This window comes from Emydura macquarii, unplaced genomic scaffold (genome assembly GCF_026122565.2).
Source record: "Emydura macquarii macquarii isolate MOO-44397 ecotype Brisbane River unplaced genomic scaffold, CSIRO-AGI_Emac_v2 contig_273, whole genome shotgun sequence".
NCBI lineage: Eukaryota > Metazoa > Chordata > Testudines > Chelidae > Emydura > Emydura macquarii.
In genome coordinates this window covers 128104-137656 of record NW_027130410.1, presented here as the reverse complement: position 1 = coordinate 137656, position 9553 = coordinate 128104, and the positions used below count along the sequence as shown (strand labels likewise).

General features: G+C 51.4%; 1 pseudogene; it reads left to right on the top strand.

The window, feature by feature from the left end:
• The first annotated feature begins 6833 nt into the window (after nt 1-6833).
• LOC137153801 (olfactory receptor 14C36-like) lies at nt 6834-7768 on the top strand (annotated as a pseudogene).
• Nucleotides 7769-9553: the final 1785 nt, after the last annotated feature.

Below are 9553 nucleotides of genomic sequence, written 5' to 3'. Positions count from 1 at the left end.
GGGTCACCCGCGCATTTTTCTCCCTGTTTCGCTGCATCCAGTGGAGGGGAGTGTGGTCAGTCACCAGCGTAAAGTGGCGCCCCAGCAGGTAGTATCGGAGTGCCTCCATAGCCCACTTGACTGCGAGGCACTCCCTCTCCACTACTGCATACCTCTGCTCCCTCGGGAGGAGCTTCCTGCTGAGGTACATAATGGGATGTTCCTCGTCACCCACCATCTGCGACAGGACCGCCCCCAGCCCCACCTCCGAGGCGTCGGTCTGCAAAATAAATTCCTTTGTAAAGTCAGGAGCGAGGAGTATGGGGTTACTGCAGAGGGCCGTCCGTAAGTCTGTGAAGGCTTCCTCTGCCCCTGCAGTCCATCGTACCATGTCCGGGCCCCGGGCCTTGATCAGGTCGGTCAGGGGGCTGGCTCTGGAAGCGAAATCCCTCTGGTGTTGAAAACACCATCTTTTCCTTTGCCTCTGTAGCTAGTGGGATTTTCCAGTATCCCTTGGTCAAATCTAGGGTAGTCAGGAATCGGGCCTTGCCTACTCGGTCCACAAGCTCATCTATACGGGGCATGGGGTATGCATCAAACTGGGATACCTCGTTTAGCCGGCGGAAGTCATTGCAGAACCTCGTAGTGCCGTCTGGCTTTGGTACTAGCACAATTGGGCTACACCACTGACTATGGGACTCTTCTATGACCCCCATCTCCAACATCTTTTTGACCTCAGCCTTAATCTCCTTTCTCTTGGCCTCAGGTACTCGATAGGGTCTCATCGTGACCCTTGCCCCAGGGCTGGTGATGATATGGTGAAAGATCTCCGTTGTTCGTCCTGGGCTAGTTGTGAAGACATCTTGGTTCCGGGCTACCATCTCCGCTGCCTCGGCCTTTTGGTTTGGCATTAGATCGGGGGATATCTTCACTTGTTCTGGTGCTATCACCTCCTGAGTGAAGGTCATACATGCTTCTCGGGCCCTCCATGGTTTTAACAAGTTGATGTGGTAGATCTGCTCTTGCTTCTGGCACCCCGGTTGCCATACTTTATAGTTGGTCTCTCCCACGGGCTCGACCACTTCATAGGGCCCCTGCCACTGGGCCAACAGTTTGCTCTCGGCGGTAGGTACGAGGATCATCACCTGGTCTCCGGCCTGGAATCGTCAAACCATGGCGTGGCGATTATAGTGGACCTGCTGGGCCCTCTGGGCTTTCTCTAAGTGTTCCCGCGCAATGGGGGTCACTCGGGCTATCCGATCTCTCATCTGGAGTACATGATCAATAACATTCCTTCCCGGGGCGGGCTCCTCCTCCCAGGTTTCTCTGGCTATGTCCAAGATGCCCCGGGGGTGACGCCCATACAGTAGTTCAAAGGGGGAGAACCCCGTGGAGGCCTGGGGAACCTCACGAATGGCGAACATAAGGTACGGCAACAGGGTATCCCAGTCCTTGCCATCTGGGCTCACCACCTTCTTGATCATGGCCTTGAGGGTCCTATTAAACCTCTCTACCAGGCCGTCCGTCTGGGGGTGATAGACGGAGGTCCATAGGGCCCACACCCGTAGGAGAGCACACAAGTCCTTCATTAGTTTCGACATAAACGGGGTCCCTTGATCTGTTAGTATTTCCTTGGGCAGCCCCACCTGGGTGAAAATCTTCACTAACTCTGTTGCGATCGCTTTGGAAGTGGTATTCCGCAGGGGAACGGCTTCTGGATACCGGGTAGCGTAATCGAGGACAACGAATATGTGTTGGTGCCCCCTGGCTGTTTTCTCCAAGGGCCCCACTAGGTCCATCGCAATACGCTTGAAGGGGATCTCATGATGGGTAAGGGCACTAAAGGGGCCCGCAAGTGAGGCTGGGGGCTGTGTAGTTGGCATTCGGGGCAGGTGGCGCAATAGCGCCGAACTTCCTCGTGTATACCTGGCCAAAAGAACCTCCTCAGGATCCGGGCCAGGGTCTTTTCTATGCCCAAGTGCCCCCCAAAGAGGTGGCTGTGGGCTAAGCTCAGCACGGCGTTTTGGTGCTTCCTCGGCAGCAGGAGCTGCAACACCCGCTCCCCGCTCGTCTCCGTGGCCCGATACAGCAGGTCCCCCTTTACCAGAAAGTACGTCCCCGGGCCTCGAGCTCTTCCTTCCACTGGGACTCCATCGATCTCGGCCACTTCTGTCCTGGTGTTGACATATCTTGGGTCATCGGCCTGGTCTCTACCGAAGTTTTCTCGCCCTGTTCCTAGTTGTCCCAGTTCCAAGGGACCGGTCTCTACACCGGCTTCTGGTTCAGTACGACTCAGCTCGGCGTCTGCTTCAGGGCCTTCTTCGCTCCGGGCCAGTTCTCTAGCTGCCACCCGGGTCTGTCGGCCTACCACGGCTGGCTTCAGCCCCTGGGCCAGGATTCTTGTGCCCAAAGCCTTAGCCGCCCTCCTTTCAGCCCGGGTTTTTCGGCCTATCCCTGGGGCTGGGAATAGATCCTGGGCAATCTCAGAGAACATCGGGGGGTGGTCCTCATGGGGAAGGGCCCACCTGGTGGCTTCAAGTTCCTCCTCTCCCCCTGGCCCCTCTGGGGGAAGGAGGGTCCCAAAGCCCGGAAAGTCTCTCCCTATAAGAACTGGGTATGGGAGCCTAGGAACCACTCCTGCTGTCACTCTGGTGACACCTTCCTGAACTTCGATGTTCACTGGAATGGTGGGGTAGTAGCTTACGGACCCGTGGACACGTCACCCCCGTGCGTTTAGCTTGTGCTAATTGACTGTGCTTCACCAATTTTCCCGAGACGAGCGTAATGGTGCTCCCAGAATCCACCAGTGCCAGGGTCTTGACCCCGTTCAGCTTCACAGGCCTCGTGTATCTGTGGGGGGTTAGGGTAACCCCTACGAGGTGGATTAGGCTGCAGGGGTCCGGCCAGGTTCCCAGGTTGCACTGCATGGGTTCGTCGGTGTTGGGACATTGGGCAGCTATGTGTCTCCACTACCCACATGCATAGCAGCGGTAGAGGGTCCTAGGCACCCCTTTGTTCTTTGGGCTAGGGGGTCTAGATCTATCCTCCCTGCCCATGTTATCCCGTCCCTTGGTGGCCCTCAGTCTCCTTTGTCCTCCACCTGGTCCTCACTGGGTTCTGGGGTGTCCGGACTCCTGGGACTGGGGTGGGTCGTCTGACCCGGGGCAGGTCCTCTCTGACCGGCCGGGCGAGAACCCTGGCCGTTACCTGCCTCTCTACTAGTGCAACTAAGTCGTCATAAGACGAGGGGTCAGTCTGCCCTACCCAAGCGCGGAGGTCGGTCGGCAGCCCCCTCATATACCGGTCGATAACCAGGATCTCCAGGACCTTCTCCGGCCGGTGGACTTCTGGTTGCAGCCACTTCTGGGCGAGGTGGACGAGGTCAAATAGTTGCGACTGCGGAGCCTTGCCCTCCTGGAATCTCCAGTCGTGGTACCTCTGGGCCCGCACGGCTGTCGTTACCCCCGACCGAGACAGGATTTCTGCCTTCAACTGGGCATAGTCTGCCGCCGCCGCTGCGGGTAGGTCATAATAGGCCTTCTGGGCTTCTCCACTCAGGAAGGGAGCGAGAATACCAGCCCACTGAGCCTGGGGCCAAGCCTCACGTGCGGCGACCCGCTCAAAAGTAAGGAGGTACACCTCCAAATCATCCTCCCCAGTCATCTTCTGTAGATAGCTGGTGGCACGTAGTGTTCGCGCCCCATCCGGCCCTGGTGTTTGAGAAGCCAAGGTCCTCAGCTGGGCCGCCACCTCTCGCAAAAGGGCCCGGTCCTGGTTGGCCTGGCTGATCAACAACTGATTAGTTTCTTGTTGAAGCTGCAGTGATTCCTGCTGAGTGGCCATCTGGGCCCGGGTGGCCTCTTGCTGGGCCGCCGTGGCCTGTATGAGTGCCTTTACTACGTCATCCATTGTGGTGGGGAGGAGGAGAAAGGGAAAGTCCCGCACCCTCTTGGGTTGTTTTTTTTTTTTTCTCTCTCTCTCTCTTTCTCTCTAGCCACTGCGCACGCCAAATCCCACTTCTGACACCAGTGTGGCGGGGTACGCCTGCTCCGCTCTGTGGATCCTGCGCTTCACCGGCTACGCCAGTGGTGCGGCTGGGAGGGAAGTGTGGGGGGGTGGACCCGGTCCCGCCCTCTGCCCTGGGCCCCCGACTCAGGGACCCTGTGAGGAGTGGTCTCACCCTGCTCAGTCCCTGAGACCGACTACCTTCCCTGGGTCGCCTGTCCGTGGCCCCCGGCCTGTAGCCTGCTCCCTGGTACTGGCGTGAGGGGTTGTTCCGCCTTCCCCGACTGGAGCCTTCTCCGCCTCAGTGTGGTAGCCGCAGCGGGTGATAGCCCCAAGCCCTGCGGCTGTCGCTGCAGCAGGGCAGGGCAGGGCAGCTCTTCTCTGCTCTGCTTTACTTCGCTTCACTTCGCCCTGTGCCTCCTCTCCTCTGGCTGTTAACTCCCTTCAGCCTTCTCGGCCTGCCTGAAGTGGAGGCTTTTATCTGCTGGGGCAGCTTCTTTGATAGCCCCAGGTGGCCTAACTGGCCCAACTGTCTTAAATTAGCCCCAGCTGGGTTACCCAGGGAAGAGGGCTTTATGGAGCCTGGGGCTAATATACATGCCCTCCAGCACTCTTTCATAGCCGTGCGGTCTGGCCCTGTCACACTACCTTTTAGTGAGCAGCGTCCTACACCCAGGGCAGCCAGAGCTGTGGGTTCCTCTGGAGGCTGCATCACACCAGCTGCTGATGCAACGCCGGAGAGAAACATCTCTGCTGTCTCAGAGCTGGTTGTGTGGCATTACTGAAGGAACAGGCTAGTCCAGCCCATCTGAGTTTCTGGTGCCACTGGGCTCTGAGCTATTGTAGGTCACAGCTCTGGGCTAGCCTACAAATGTATATATTATTCTGCAAACCCCTTGGGACACCCCTTGAGCCTCAGCCCTGCCTTGTTTTTAGACCAGGGTCCTTCCAGAGATGCTGCCATGGTATGAGATCCAGGGGGATCGTGTTCCCCTGCTGTGGGGTTAGGGTCAGCTGGGACAGGCTGTCAGGGCGGTTTGCTGCAGAAGTGAGATCAGAGCTGGGCTCGCAGCCCTGGAGATCGGATTCAGCTATTTAGTCCCAGAACAGGGACATCCTGGGTTGTGACGGTGTTTGAAGCCTGCACTAGAGCTGGGAGAGACTTTCAGTGCCTGATCCCATCTAGTCCTGCACCATCTAGCCACACCTGCCCGAGGAGGGGAGCAGACAGCGGCCATCTGTGGAGTGGATCCTTGTCTGCCAGGAACTGCAGAGAGACCCAGCAACTCAGGAAATATGGTGAAGGGGCAGGGAAACGGCTGCTGGATAATATATGGATGAAGTCAGGAAATAACTGAAGAATCCTGACCTGTTAAATAAATTACAAGCTGGGCAATTTCCGCATAGACCAACACAGTAAATTTGGTGTTTGGATTATAGGTTTGGGTATTAATCTACTGAGCAAATTTAATAATAGAGCTGTGAATTAGAACAGGGACTCTTCGAGACTTTTACTATGATTTAATCAAACATCTAGAGCTGATCAGATTTCTTTCCCCAGTAAAAAAAAAAAGGGGGGGACTTTTCATAGAAATTGTTAGAACCAAAACTTTTCTTTTCTGTTTATTAAAAACCAGGTGATTTCAGGTAAAAACTGTTGAAGCTAGGGAAAATAATGTTTTCAGTTTTCCAATATCTATATTGTATTTCTAGGACAACGGAGACTTTGCATGAAAACTTTTTCAGTAGAAAACCCAATTTCCTTTTGTTATAATTTCAGCACAGAATATCTCACCAGCCCCTCCTGGAAATTTAGGTGTAAGCCGGAGTGGGAACATTAATATTGCCCAATAAAAGCACATTCGCTCTGTTGCAATGGCGCTTATTTCTGTTTCAAAGGGACACTCGCAGGACGGTAAAACGGAGGAAGTGGCAAAGCTGGAGATCCCCGGGCGTATGTATTAAACATACTAGTGCCTTCAACTGGGGACATTGGGTTGGAGCTCCCAGCAAAAGCCTGTTTCTCTTGATCCAGCCCAAGGACATGGAGAAGGTCAGTGGGATTAGAACCAACTCTCCTGCTCTATCCGCTGCTCCCCTCTCCTGCCAGCTAAAAACAGATGCTGTTGGCCGGGGACAAGAACATACACATAACCAGACAAAGCCCACCCTCAAGGAGCTCCCAGTCCTAGCAGACAAGGCAGCACAGTGTAGGGAGGGGAAACAGAGGCACAGGGAGGGAAGTGACTGGCCCAAGATCACAGAGTAGGTCGGTGGCAGAGCCAAGTTTCCTGACTGCCAGGGACCCACACACACATAAAGTTAGAGCTGTAAATGACCCAATCAATCAATCAATCCATCAGCAGGCAGCAGGCCGCCTGGGTGGTGTTGCAGTGCAATCATTACAGAGGAGCTCTCACACGGGTATCGAGTAACACTATGTCATATTTCCGCCGAAAGTGGATGTCAGGCAGTGTTGGCATTTTAGTTTCATGTCCAAGCTCAGAATCTGCAGTTTGAAGTGAGAGGGATCCATCTTGGCTAGAAATGTTGCATTGGGGTTGCTCTTTGCTCCATCCTTCACACGGCATTTCATCAAGACACATCCTGAGCTAGACCTGCAGGTGGTGTACACTGCTGCATCTCCATTGACTTTACGGGAGCCTATTTACCTTCAGGTGATACCTCTCCACTCCTAGTCAATGGAAGGGACGAGAGCTGTGCACCTTTGACACCCACATCATGAGACATTACAGAGGGGATCAGGGCCATTCCCTCTGTCACTGTAATCCCAACCGTTATTTTTGTTCTTCCCTCTACAGCCATCAGAGAATATACAGAGGAAGAAAATGTCCAACCGAACCGCTGTGACCGAGTTCCTTCTCCTGGGATTCTCAGACATTCGGGAGCTGCAGATTTTGCACTTTGTGGTGTTTCTGGTGATTTACCTGGCAGCCCTGATGGGGAATCTTCTCATCGTCATGGCCGTAGCCTTCGACCGCCACCTGCACACCCCCATGTACTTCTTCCTGATGAATCTGTCCATCCTAGACTTTGGCTCCATCTCTGTCACCGTCCCCAAATCGATGGTCAATTCCCTCATGAACACCAGATTGATTTCTTATCCTGGATGTGTCACCCAAGTCTTTCTCTTTTTCATCTTCACCGCAACTCATCTTGTCTTACTCACCGTCATGGCATACGACCGCTACGTCGCCATCTGCCAACCACTGTACTACGAGAGGGTGATGAACAGGACAGTTTGCGTCCAAATGGCAGCCGGTGCCTGGATCAGTGGTATTGTCTACTCTGCACTGCACAACGGAAACACCTTCAGGTTACCCTTCTGCCAATCCAATGTCATCACCAGTTCTTCTGTGAAATCCCCCAACTGCTCAAACTCACCTGCTCTGACTTGGACCTCAGTGAAGTTGGGTTTATTGCCTTTGGTATGTTTATAGCTGTAAACTGCTTTATTTTTATAATTGTGTCTTATGTTCAGATCTTCAAAGCAGTGCTGAGAATGCCCTCTGAGCAGGGCCGGCATAAAGCCTTCTCCACCTGCCTGCCTCACCTCACTGTGGTCTCTTTGTTACTTTTCACTGGTTCCTTTGAGTACCTGAATCCCACCTCCACCGCAGCATCAAATCTGGATCTGCTGGTGGGTGTTCTGTATGCCATGGTGCCTCCGGTGATGAATCCCATCATCTATAGCATGAGGAACAAGGAGATCAAAGCTGCGTTACAGAAACTGATTGTGTGGAGGATATTCACCAAGAATTAGAATGTCTGTCCTTGCTCCTTGACTGTGATTTCATTTTGAGCTTCTTTATCGACTGATGACAAAATTGTCTCCTTGATACGCGTGAAATACGTTTATGAAGTAATAAAATACAGACTAACTCCACTGAAGTCAGAAGAGTTAGTGAAGGGTTACAGCAGTGTAAATAGGATCAGAATTCTATATCTATCCATAAGTCTGCCTACACACCTATCTGCTTATTTTAGAGGTTTATACTGCTACCATCACCACACGACCTGACCACGTTGCACGGAATAACAATAGCCATAGCTAAGTTCCCAGTGAACTTGAGTGGTTTAAATCATGAAATTTCTCAGTCATCTAGTCTTGCTCAAAGCAGGACTCCTTTTTTGACATAAAAATTGTAGTTTCAGGTATGAGTGGTTTGCTTTGTGTTTGCTTGATTGTTTCTTTTTGTGTGTGTTATTTTGTTTATTAGGTGGTTGATTTGTTCCTGTGCTCCACATGGTTTGTTTGGTGGGTAGGAGTTTGGGAGTGTGGCATAAGCTTGTTTAAATGAGGGTATCAATTATTTATCATCTATTCGAGATGCAATCTCGTCATCTCTTTGATGGGGTTTTCTGAGAGTCTTAAAGTTTTGCTTTCCCCATTCATGAAGACTTGGAAAAAAAATTTGTGCGGGTGTCAGGGTAGCTGAGTTTCTGGTCAAACAATTATTTTTATGCTGTATCGTTCTTTCTATGGTGGAAAGGCATTTTGGAAGAGAAAGCTATTGCAATGCCTAAAGACAAACTGAGTCGTGGTAATAAGGTGAAAGTTTTGTCCTACCGAACAATTGCTGTGATGGATCTGGAGTTGCTATCTAATATTTTCTCTTATGTTAAACTTTGTTCCTACTATGGTAAATAAATCACACTTTGTATGGAGAAGGCCGGCCAGTGACTTAGCTTACTACTGCTTACATCCTCTGAGAGAAGAACTGCTGGTATCAAACCCTGTTGAGAAATCACATTGGTGCACAGGGTGTTGTCAGCTGAGACCCTGCTTGAGAGGGGGAAAATCAGGTGATTCTGCCTTAAAAGAGGGGCTGGCTCATGGCTGAGACCTGAGGGGTGAACTCAGAGAAACCCGAGAAGGGGTCAGAGATGTAGCTAACCCTGTAACCAGGGCAACTGGGATTTAGTCATTCATTGTAAAGGGTTGATTTGGAATTAGCCAATGGTCTTTCCTCCATACAGGGTTCCAAATATGTCTAGAGCACAGAAGCCGGCTGTTACTGCTGCTGTTGTTATTATTAGTACTGATATTTTTAAAGCATGTTTTAAAACCTATTTGTGTACCCTATGTATACATTAAATATAAGCAGAGTATGTAGTTAGATAGATAGATAGTTAGATTATGAATAATCAAAGCCAATTATTGTGGCTCTTTTGTTGTTCATTATTGTTGATGTCCAGATCAATGATTTCCTTGAAAATATTCATTATTTGGTGTTATTTATTAAATAATTTCTGCAAATACATCTGACCCCAGAGCTCATTGACAAGAACTTAATGATAAGAAATGTCTGTTAGCTTTTAGCTGTTTTGACTGGACATATTTTAACAGGCTCTGTTTCTCTTGCCTTATTGGTTACAACAGATTATCCCGCTCCCACTTTATATAAGTAATGTCCTATTCATTGGGCCAATGGCAGTGATGGGTAGGACACTCAGGTTCCAGCTCTGTCTCATTTAGAACAGCCCTGTTAAGTGCTCTGATCACTGCCTTATCGTCTATTCTTGGCTATTGCTCCCTGGTGTTGGC